Raw genomic sequence first — 12,316 nt, 5'->3', positions numbered from 1 at the left:
ATTCTTAGTCATCAACCAGAGCTGCGGGGTCTTGTGGGTGGGGCAAGAAGGAGTCAACCATTAGACAATGGAAAAGATGAAAATGAAAGTTAAAGTGAATACACTGGTAGCCATTTTATTGAGAGATTAGCTAGATCAAAGTTAATGAACTTGAATATTATCACATTTCCAAAGTTGTGAACATTCACGCAGGAACTAGTTTGAAGTTTACTACTACCATTTTATTAATGACGATAATAAAAATAATAGCCCAGGTGTAATATTGCTGAGTGCCAGGCGCCATGATAAACTCTTACTTCCATCATTTAATTCTCAAAGCAACCCTTTGAGGTGGATCCTGTTATTATAATACTTGGCTCTAAGAGGTCACAGAGAGGAGCTAAAGAGGCTCTCAGCAGCAGCTACTTACCACATAGTTTAGAAATGTTTCCATTTCTACCACTGTGGACCAACTGAATGTCAGTCCTGGAAACATTCTTAATAATTTTTAATTGCCCTTATTTTCTAAGTATTGCTCTAGGTACATTTACTTAGAGGATTCCATCTTGCAGGAAATCATTCAAAAGACAGCACTGTTACTATTACATGCAAAAAGATGTGACCTTGAGATAATCATTTTACCCATCTGGCCCTTAGTTTTCTGATCTGTAAAATAAAGGGGATGGACTAGAGAAATTTTAGTTGTTTGCCAGTTCTAGAACTACAAATCTAGCCAGCTTGACACACCATTGCCAGCAACCACAACAATGAAATATGGGAAAACAGTCTATACTTTGAAATCCAGTAAATGTTTTTAAGTCACATTTGAGCCAACTCCTTAAATAGAAATTCAGTCTACACCCACTTATTAAAGAACAGAGCAAATCTCTCCAGTCAGAAGAGTAAATGAAGTGATTGATTTAGAGACTTATGAAACTAGCCAAACTATCCCTTTCTATGACTTGCCTCCATGGCTGAAATTTCTGTCTTCTTCATTGGGATAAAGCATCATATAGTTCACACTGTTCACATCCACTTCTATTCCTTCCTCATTAATAGAGTTCCCATTCTCTCTCTCTCTCTCTCTGTTTGTTTTTTAGGTAACCATCCAACCTCCAGCTATAGAAGGGCAATTGAATTAGCCTACTTCAATTAATAAATTGATTAATTTATTAATCAATTAATTAATTAATTCCCTAGTATGGTAGAGACTTGCTTACCCTCTCTTTCCTTGCATATAAAGATATTATATTTTTATACATACATCCCTGCCACTCAACCCAACACTTGCAGTTAAGCTGCACCACGTGACTAATTATAGCCACTAGTCTATAGTGGGTTGTGGGTAGAAGTAATATGTGTCACTTCCAGGTATAAAATTCAATTGCAAGTATAAATTCTCACAGTGTTTACCCTTCCCCAGTCTCAAAACCAGTATTATTGAAGATGATAGAGCCTTTGTTAGCCTAAGTCCCTAAAAGAGGAAAATGTGGAATACCCCACCTCCCATCCTCATCAGGTCAAGATAGATAAATGAATAAAAAACACACCTTTATTGTTTAAGCCACTAAGATTCGGGGTTGTTTTCTACTGTAGTACTACTTGGAATCTAGGTTATGCTAGGTCTTAGACTATTCTAATTTAGGTATATTCTAATATACCTGAAAACCATTATAGTCCTGGGGTATACTGGCCCAATCAGACTGAAGGGAAGGATTTTTAATGCATGCTTAGGGGAGAGGATTCTCTCTTTCCTACCAGGTTCGAATGAGTCAGCCCATAACAGAGATTACCATTGCCAGCAATCTAACAACCACAAGAAGAATTAACCTTAAAATGAAGTCAACACAATACAGATGGCAAACAAAGAGAAAAATCCTTGAAGATATGTTTGAGCTGGTGGTTATATCGCTCCTGAAGGCTACTCTTTCTGGACTTGTAATATTGCAAAATAGTAATTCTGATTTTTTCTCCATAACACCATAAGCAGAAATTACATCTTGTATATCTTTAATTTCATCACAGTTCCTAACACAGATATAGATCTAGAAGCACTCAAAAATATTGGATGAATTAAAAAATTTTTAAATATAATAGCTCATGTTCTTGCCTTTAGAAACAAAATATTACCTGAATTAGCAAGGGGGAAAAGTAATTTAATACAACCCAATCTTTTTACAGATAAAGAGATTAAGACCCAGATACATTTCAAGATTTATCAAGTTCACATAGCTTTGTTATGGCAGAACTAAGGGGGGGGGGATCCCTAATAATTGCTTCATCAAAAATGACTATAGTTTCCAACTGAAAATAGAGAAGCAATGAGACAGTATATTACCATGGTAGTTAAAAACTTTGAAGTTAAGACAAATGTAGCTTACTTACTAGCTATATGTTCTTGGACAAGTTACTTAACCTCCCTGAGCTCTGGTTTTCCATCTGTAAAAGAGAGTAATAATCTCTAGCACATAGGGTTGAGGAATAAATGGCTCAACATGTAAAATGCACTCAGCACAATACCTGACACATAATAAACGTCCTATGTATTGCAGACCTATCAAATGGTGTTTATTCATAGCTAAATCAATTTTTTTTTTGCATTAGGCTAGATCTGCTCTCCTTTATCTTTCCTTTCATTTAATTCAGACCGTTGACCTGTGTTTTTCCATCATGTATAATTATAGTTTAGCCTATACAATTGCCTAGCCCAGACTGCCTTTCCTATTGGAACTGCTCCTGGTGTTTCCACACATCTGTCATATGATGGCAGCAAGAAAAGCCCTGTTATGACTGATTGGCCATTGGCCACAGCTAATTGGTCAAGAGGTGGACACCTGACCCAAATGGGCCAATGAAGCCATTCCTCCAAGATTTTTAGACTTTGGAAGGGAAGTAATCTCAAGTCTCAGCTAGATATATCATCTGAAAAATGTCATTGGACATGTTTTTGTTTTGTTTTGTTTTGTTTTTGCCAAGTAGAGAAACACATTCTGCATTTAGAGAATAAAGTCAATGGACAAAGGGAGAAGAAGAGGATGAAGAAAGTGTCTTTGTTTATACTGGAGATCTCAGTTCCAGGTTTTCTTGACTACTGACAAAATCTCTGCCTTTCCTTCTGCTTTGGGTGGCCTCTACCAATATTCTTCTATTATATTTCCCTATTTTGCATAAGCTAATTTTAGGTGGGTTTATTTTAGCTGTGATTAATGCAATAGTATGTTATATTGTCATAAAGTCAAAAAAAGAAGGAGAAAAATCCTTAAATTATCTTTATTAACAACCTGAGTGAAACTTCTAGGAATATGATCAAATTTATAAAAATGAATCAATAAATCTTTATCAACTGTACGTAAAGTACCTGTAAGCAGAGACTTCAAATTACCTCCCTATATCTGTTCTTTCACTCTTCCATAACAACCAACCCCCAATTTTTAAATGGTCATTTTGCCACTCAGCTAAAACCTAATATTTTCCAGTCTCCATTATTGCATAGGTGTGGCCACATGACTAAATTCTGGCTGTTGAAATCTAAGTAGAAATGTTGTGTGGGACATCTATTAAAAAAAAAAGTCATAAGGGGCGCCTGGGTGGCACAGTGGATAAGCGTCTGCCTTCGGCTCAGGGCGTGATCCCGGCGTTGTGGGATCGAGCCCCACATCAGGCTCTTCCGCTATGAGGCCTGCTTCTTCCTCTCCCACTCCCTCTGCTTGTGTTCTCTCCCTTGCTGGCTGTCTCTATCTCTGTCAAATAAATAAATAAAATCTTTAAAAAAAAAAAAAGTCATAAAAAGAAAGGGAATATACCCTTCTTATCTGTTCTCTGCATCCTATTACCTGGGCCATAATGTGATGACTGGAGCCCTTTCAGCCATTTTGGACCATGAGGAAGATAGCCAAACCCTGGGGTTAGCGTAATAGTGAGGAAGGAGCTGGCTCCCTGACAACTTTGTGGCACCTCCATGCCAGTCATGGGATGCTACCTCCGAAATTCTTTCATGTGAATGAATGAATGAATGAATGAATGAATGAATGAGCAAGATTCTCTCTTATTTAAGCCACAATTTTCTAAGTTTTTCTGTTACATGCCGCTGAACCTAATCCTGATACAATGCCATAGTAGTTTGATAAATTACATTAAGCTGGATCCTTAATGCTCCATAAAAACAGAAATAGATCCAAAAAGATTTGAAAGAAATATAACAAAGACAAGTACATACTACTATATTGAAAAAAATTTTTTTTAAATTTATTTATTCGACAGAGATAGAGACAGCCAGCGAGAGGGAACACAAGCAGGGGGAGTGGGAGAGGAAGAAGCAGGCTCATAGCGGAAGAGCCTGATGTGGGGCTCGATCCCAGAATGCTGGGATCACACCCTGAGCCGAAGGCAGACGCTTAACCACTGTGCCACCCAGGCGCCCCACTATATTGAAAATTTTAAAACCAAAAATAAAGATACAGACAGGAAGGATGGGATAGGTGCAAGAGAAAAATTAAAAATTCAGAGAGAAAAATTCCGGGCAAAGAAGACAAAAAATTACCAGTATCACTATGTCATAAATATTTGCTCCAGTAAGAATGGGTCTTGCCAAAGTCACCAAAGTTGCAAGGTTCTGTTTTGCAGGGACAAAACTCTATCTTAAGAGTTCACTGGAGGGAAAATTAGATTCTGAGGAGAAAAACTAACTCTAACCAAACTGACAAAAGTCTGAAAGACCAGAACGTCCCTTGAGGGCAGAGCCCCTGCATCTCTGTCTTAGTCACTACTACGCACCATATTTGCTGAATGAGTTAATTAATTTTCATTGCAATGTAACTGCCAGGGGAATCAAGAAACTCATAACCTCTGGTTAGTCAGGATCTTCTACAGTTTCCATGGGAACGAGGCAGTGTAGAGTCACGGTTCAGAAAGTAGATTCTAACTATATTCGAATCCAAGCACTGCCACTTAATAGTGGTGAGATCTTGGGAAACTTTTTAAAACTATGTGTCCTTTTTTTCATTCATGTAAAATGGGAGTGATAATATTATCTACCTCACCGGGTTGTCATGACTGTAAAATGAGTTATTACATGTAAGGCTCTTAAGAACAGCACCTGGCGCAGAGTTAGCACACAACAAATGTTAGCCATTTATAGCTCCACAAAAACCCTAAGCTAAAGCAAGCGTTTGTGGACACGATTATTATTATCTGATCTACATCCAAAGTCAAGATAACATGAAAACAGAATCTCGGGAAGAAAAGGAAGTAGGTGATTGGCAAGATTTCCTGGACCGAAGGTTGAGTGTCGTTTTAGTTCTGCAGTACATGCTACAATACAAGTGTTGGTATTTAAAACAAAGAGTAAAGGTTCTAAAAACAACCCCCTATAAATTGTGCTGGCACAGTTTACAAGGAGACTTGTAAACTCACATAGATTGGGTCAAGGGGAGCTAACTTATATTTCTTTCAAGGCTGATCATTTAGTTTAAAATACACTTCCTGTCTTCTGGGCACTTCTGTCAAACGGCTGAGAAGTCCCTCCAACTTACCTGAGCTCTTTAAGGTGCAAGGAACCAAATAACTCGGATGACTCCAAGGAAAAGGGGATTTGAACTGTTTTCAGTTCAAAATACATGAACTGAAATTGACCCTGTGGCTGAAGCACCATCAGATACCAAGGCAACCGGAGGTCGGATCCACATCTCCATCCCTCTCATGTTCCCCGCCTCATTCTCTGCTCTTCTGCTCCTTTCAGTACCGACTGACTTCCAGTTTTTATCCTACCTTTTGGTTTCTGGGGCTCGTGATTTTTGTTCCCTTATAATTTCATCTTTGTCATAGTATAAGACATAATCTTAACTTTCTCGGTTTCTTGATTCACATTCTCCAGAGAGGGAAATCTTGTCGGTTCTTCTTGTCTTTCTCTACTAAGTCACGTCATGGGTCTTCTGGCCTTCAGGCAGGTATCATTCTGTTCCAAACTACTATGTCAAGATGGCGGTGGCTGCCGCTTCAGCAGAGTCTATGGGCCTGGGCACAGCAGACCCTTTAGTAGAAGTAGGGGGTGGTTACACACAGGGATTGACATTGCTGACACCCTGCTGTAGTCCTTTCCCTCACTTTCCCCCTCGGCTTTCGACAACTGTCTTCATCTTTCTAATATTCACATATAGATCTTACCACTCTGTCCTTCTGTCCCCAGTACTTAGCAATCCAACTCAAGCTCAGCCTTCATATTGGTCTTTCCAAATTCCCTGATGCATTGTTTCCAGTAAATGCTCTGTTTATGAAGTCAGGCGGACTCTGTTGGAATTTATCTCAATGCACACAATCTAGCGTCTCACGAACAAAATGACTCAGCCCCCCCTTACGCTGTCACAAAATGAGCTCAGAAGAAATCATGAGTTATGTAAAGGCAACACTCATGGCTCCTTTTAAAATCAGCAAAAAGGTGAAAGCCCTATGATAATGGAACAAAACTGTCTTCACGTAGGAAAGACAGACATTTTAAAAGGGAATCGACAGGCAAGTTTTATTAAAAGCTAATTCTATTTGGTGCTGAAGCAAAGAGTTTATGAATATATACTATATAAATAGCATATAGCTCTAGGGTGGCTCAGTTGGTTAAGCGTCCGACTCTTAGTTTCAGCTCAGGTCATGATCTCACGGTTGGTGAGATCCAGCCCCAGGTCAGGCACCGCACTCAGTAGGGAGTCTGCTTGAGAGTCTCTCCCTCTGCCCCTCCCACCTCCTCTAAAAATTAATAAATAAATAAATCTTTTTAAGAAAAGAAAAAGAAGTCCTCTAGCTCTGAATTAACAAGGGGGACTGGGAAACACAAAGGAGTACATGGATGTTTGCTGGGCACTGATATTTCTGCCACATGCAGTAGATGACCAGCACAATCACATGTGGCACAGCTCTGGATAAAGTGATTTTTTTTTTTTAAGATTTTATTTATTTGACAGAGAGAGAGACAGCGGGAAAGGGAACACAAGCAGGGGGAGTGGGAGAGGGAGAAGCAGGCTTCCCGCTGAGCAGGGAGCCTGATGAGGGGCTCGATCCCAGGACACTGGGATCATGACCTGAGCCGAAAGCAGACACTTAACGACTGAGCCACCCAGGTGCCCCTGGATAAAATAATTTAAACATGAGATAACCTGAAGATGAAATGGACAGCAGGAGGTGAATTCCAGAAATCATGAAAGATGTGATAACAGATTAGGTGAAAAAGTGACTAATGATGAATGAGATTTGGGGCTTGGATGACGACTTATTTGATACCATTAATATAAGTCATAATTCAGTAATAATCACATTTAGAATTCAGTCTTCTGATTCCAACCCAATATCTGTCAGGCTCAATACTTCATTTACAAAAATGCAAAATCCTAACAAAGGATCATTGAATCAGATGGTGTCCCCAGTGTCTAGAATAGTGCTTGGTCTATGGGAGATGCTCAGCGAACATTTAATGCATGGATGAGTGAATGAATGAATGAAGAAAGTGACTTTATGTCAACGGAAAGGAGATCCTGCAAATGGTTTCCAAGGAAGTTGTAATATCCTTTAATAGCTATTTTTAAAGTATCCTAAGAAACCTTCCACATACTTATGTCCACATTCCTAAATAATAGAAGAAATCCAATTAACTTTGTCTTTCCTTTTATAGGAGTATTTTTCATTTTTAGAATAAGGGCCTAATAAAAGAATCTATGCAGCCCTTTTACTTTTAATATTCTGTGTGCCTCTAAGACAAAATGTGCTTGATTAGTTCTACCCTCCAACTTACAATGAATGTATTTACCGACTCCTCCCAGATAGATATGGCTGTGGTGATCATAATTTACTCACCCAATGGAGTGAAACTAAGTCTAACAACTAAATCTAGTACTTAAAATCTGAATTTTCCTGAAAGTCTAAGACACATGGACACCACAGGGATGAACCTGAAATATTTGTTTAAACGCCGCATGATTCCTCGTGACCTTGTACTTCAAGTGTCCTTGTAGTATATCAGGGCTGCTACACCAATAGGGCAAAATTCTGATCTGTCAGGGGTCTATTTTGATTGTCTGAGACCGTGCAATAGTATTTTGAATATTCGAAGAGTACCTTTGTCTTCTGTGAGCTTTAATTAGTAACGGGGAGGCTAATTGAAGCTCTGGTAAACAAGATTGCACACAGATCATTCTGATTCTGTGGTAGGAGAGTTTTTAATCCTTTCTTCATTGTCTCCCAATTACCACTTACCACTTTGTTCATCAAAGAATGTGGGATAAATTTTACACTCATTAAAAACAAATCTAGACTCCAGTATTACATGTAGATAAAGTAAGACAAATTTTTACAGACACAAAATAACTTGGATGTGTGTGTGTGTATATATATAATATATAATATATATATATAATATATAATATATATATATATTAAATATATATATATAATGGTTTTAGGTTTAAGTCAGTCATACTCTGACAGAGTAGCGTGAACCATATAACATCTGGAGGTACCCCTGTATTAATGACTCATAATTTCAGTTCTAGAAACATATACATTTCCAGAAAAACCAAACTGCTAGATAGAGATGCTCATTAAATTGCTTGTACAAGAAAAAGGATATTACTTTTTTTTAATTATAGTTGAAATGAAAGTTGAATAAAGTGCATCGGATTTCCCCTAATATCCTTACAATCATCTTCAACTGCTAGAATCATCTTCCAATGTTTTCTAGACTCTGCAGTGCAATTTACTCTCATCCTTCATATTTCCCAGACTCCTTGTTACTCAAGTTGGAACCATGTTCTAGCCAATGGGCTGCAGACAGAAATGATATTAAGTTACTTCCTACTGTGGTTATAAGTGCCCCTGTAAGAACCTCCAGCTTTTTCTTCCCCTGCCTTGGTGATCTTGGAGGCTAGATATTTCAGATGGTCTCACTATAAAATAGCTAGGTTGCCAGGATCCCTGAGTGTCCACTAGGAGAAGAACCACCCTACAAGCAGCGGACTGTGACATGAGCAAGGAATAAATTTTTATGGCATTAAGCCACTAGTGTTAATTAACCAACTATGATAGTGACTAAGAGGACAATGGGGGCTGAAATCTAGCCCCTGGTTTAGTACCAAACCATGTAGCTTGGCAGACTTTCACCAAAATGAGTGCCCTGGTCTGCATGCCCTCAGGGGAGTTGTACCTTTTGTAATTCACATGTAGATGCCATACGGACTATCAATAGCCATGACTGTATCCCCTCTGAATTGATCACCCAGTCTCCACTCTTTCTCCCCTTCACAATCCCTCTATAAAGAACTGCCAGACTAATATTCCTAAGGCATAACCCTGATCATGACATTCCCTGCTCAGAAACCCCCAGAGGAACCCCATTGCTTTGTGGATTAAGCCCAAAATCTTTAACATGGTCTCCAGACCCTCCGCAATTCATTGAGCAAACCCACCTATGAATCCCAATCACTACCTTTGTCTTCTCACTCCTGTGTTCTCCATCTCTGGAAGCTAGTGTGACATGAAACCAGAAGCTCCCTCATCTCGACTCCACATAGCAGGTGCACCCCAGCTCATACCCAGCTTACAAAACCTCCACCTTCACTCCCTCCACGAATTTCTATAGTATGGAATTTCTTCAAGTCCTCCAGCCTTCAGGAGACACCTTTTCCTTTAATATCCAAATCTAAAAGCTCAACTTCCATCCTATATATGATAAATTCACCTCCATCTGGTTTATTTGTGGGGGAGAAGGAGGTCTGTCTCACAGTTGTTCTTGAGGCAAGTCAATCTATAGCCTGTTCCCCCATTCGGCTCTGCAGCATAGCTAGAATTCAGCTGTATTCTCACCCCTTGTTGGAAGGTGTCAATGGCAACTCATCTTACTTGTGTAGAAGTCCCTACTTGTGTGGAAGGTGTCAATAGCAACTCATCTTAGCATAAGGGAACCAAGAGGTAAGGGAAAAACAACATAAAGTGCATCTACTCCTACTCTATGAGCAGCTAGGATTGGCAAATAAAATATAGAATATCCAACTAAATGTGCCTTTCAGATAAACAACAAATCATTTTTTAGTATAAGTATGGCCCAAATATTGCATAAGACGTATTTATGCTAAGAAATGACTTGTTGTTTATCTGACACTCGAATTTAAGGGAGCATCCTGCATTTTTATTTGCTAGATCTGGCTCCATAGTAGTGTCCTCCCTTTTGTTAAATTCTTGATCTTTGGCTCATATTGAGGAGGAAAGCAGGACTCTCCCTGCCAATGTATAATCCACCAAAAACACAGCCATATACATATATATTTATATGTATGGCATGTATATATAGTATTATATTGTATACTTGTATCAAAATAGCATTCCCCCTTCAACAGCAATGTTTTCCTTCCTTATTCATATGATATAATGATTTCTACACAATAATATCTCCCGTATGACAAAAATAAGCCTCTTGAAGTCAGGAATCTTATTCTTCATATTCTTTCATTGGCTAGTTAGATCTTGGAGGCAGCTTTCTGGCATTAACTATCTACTTGCTACATTGGCATTTCAAGAATTCAAAACTAGCAACAGCGCCAGAGATTTTAAAGCAGATAACAGAAGAAAATGCCTTAGGCATGTATAATAGCAAAGCCCTAGCACTTTTTCTGACTTGCATCAGCCTTGGATTTTTACTTTGGGACTTGCACATGTGTTTCCAAATATCTTCCAATGTCTTCCAGGAAATACTTGGGTGGGATTTACGTGAGGTGCGTCAGACACTCGTAGGAACCCGCAGGTTATGGCTAAAAGTCATTCTTTTAAGATAACTTTCCAAAGGTGTCACTCTCTTCCTAAAACATACTAAGTAGCATCCCCACTTTGTGGGTGTCATTTCACTCTTACAAACGTACTTACACGCTACCTGCAGTGCTGGAAAGGAGCAACCTGGCCACAAGTTAACATCTTGTGAAACACACAGCCTCACTGTTCAGCTCCTACATCCTGTGCTTTTTTGGTAGCACCTCTAGAAGCCAGAAAGAAGGGTGGGTTAGAGTATAAAAGTTAACTAAATACCGTAAATACTATATAGAATCATGGAAACAAATGGTCTTGTTCTTTCTCCCATATTCAAACAAGCGCAATGCTCCAGATGCTAGTCACTTAGGTGTCTACCATGATGATGATTCTTTCACAAGGAATAAGAAATTAATTACAGCCATGGAGGTGCCCTGGAGTCATAGTAGAAAGAGAGGGTATGGTCTGGCTTCTTTAAGCAAGTGATCCAGAGATGGGGGACCTTTCCCAGACTGCTTTATGGAAATCTAACCCTTTTAGAGAACTTTGGTTACTTTGCTGAAAAAGAAAAAGAAAAAAAATATATATGTATGTATGTATATATCAAGTAGCAGCAGTTTTTAAAATGAGATAACATATGCACATGATAAAAAATGCAAAGGGGATATGAAAGGGCATAAAAGGAAAAATGAGTCTCTCCTCCACTCTGTCCCCTAGTCCTCCTTCCCTGAGGCATAAGTGACACCAATTTCTATATCTTTCTAGATGTATTCTCTGATGTGTATAATCAGATAGCCCTTAAACAGATTTTACTTATATATAATATATATTATATAAAATAATACACTATTATACACATTGCTTTTTCAACTCCTTTTTAAATATTTTTATTGGGAAATATATAGGTAAGGTAAGGTTAAAAATTTAGATAGTGGTCTCATATTTTTATTTAACAACATAATTTTTAAAAAAATTTTATTTAAGTTTAATTAATTAACATATAGTGTATTATTTGTTTCGGGGGTACATGTCTGTGATTCATCAGTCTTATATACCACCCAGTGTTCATTATAGCTATACCCTCCCCAATGTTCACCACCCACTTACCCCATTCCTCCACCCCCATCTCCTCCAGCAATCCTCAGTTTAACAACATGTTTTCAAAAGCATTCCATATTAATGCATGCCACTCTGCTTCAGTATTGTTATTGTTGTATAATATTCTATTATATCGATGTACCACTAACCAATCCCAATGTCGATGGGTTTTTTGTTTGTTTCCAACCTTTGCTATATATTGAAAAAGCTATATATTGCTTTTTCAGTTATTTTTCCTTCTTAGAAAAATGGCTTCAAGTATCAAATAAGATATTCAACAGATATTGATTGACCACTCACTATGTCCAATACATGATACCTAGGTCCTGTAAACAATAACGAAACTAAGAATATTCCTATACATTTCTCCCTCTTCAGATTGTTTGGTCATTTCACAGGTGTGTGCTATGGGATTTGTATTGACCCTCCCAAGTCTGTAACTTAAGATTCCTTCTTCATCCATCAA

The sequence above is a fragment of the Ailuropoda melanoleuca genome, chromosome 14, assembly GCF_002007445.2.
Source record: "Ailuropoda melanoleuca isolate Jingjing chromosome 14, ASM200744v2, whole genome shotgun sequence".
Lineage (NCBI taxonomy): Eukaryota > Metazoa > Chordata > Mammalia > Carnivora > Ursidae > Ailuropoda > Ailuropoda melanoleuca.
The sequence above is the reverse complement of the archived record's forward strand: the minus strand, read 5'-3'. Positions refer to the sequence as shown.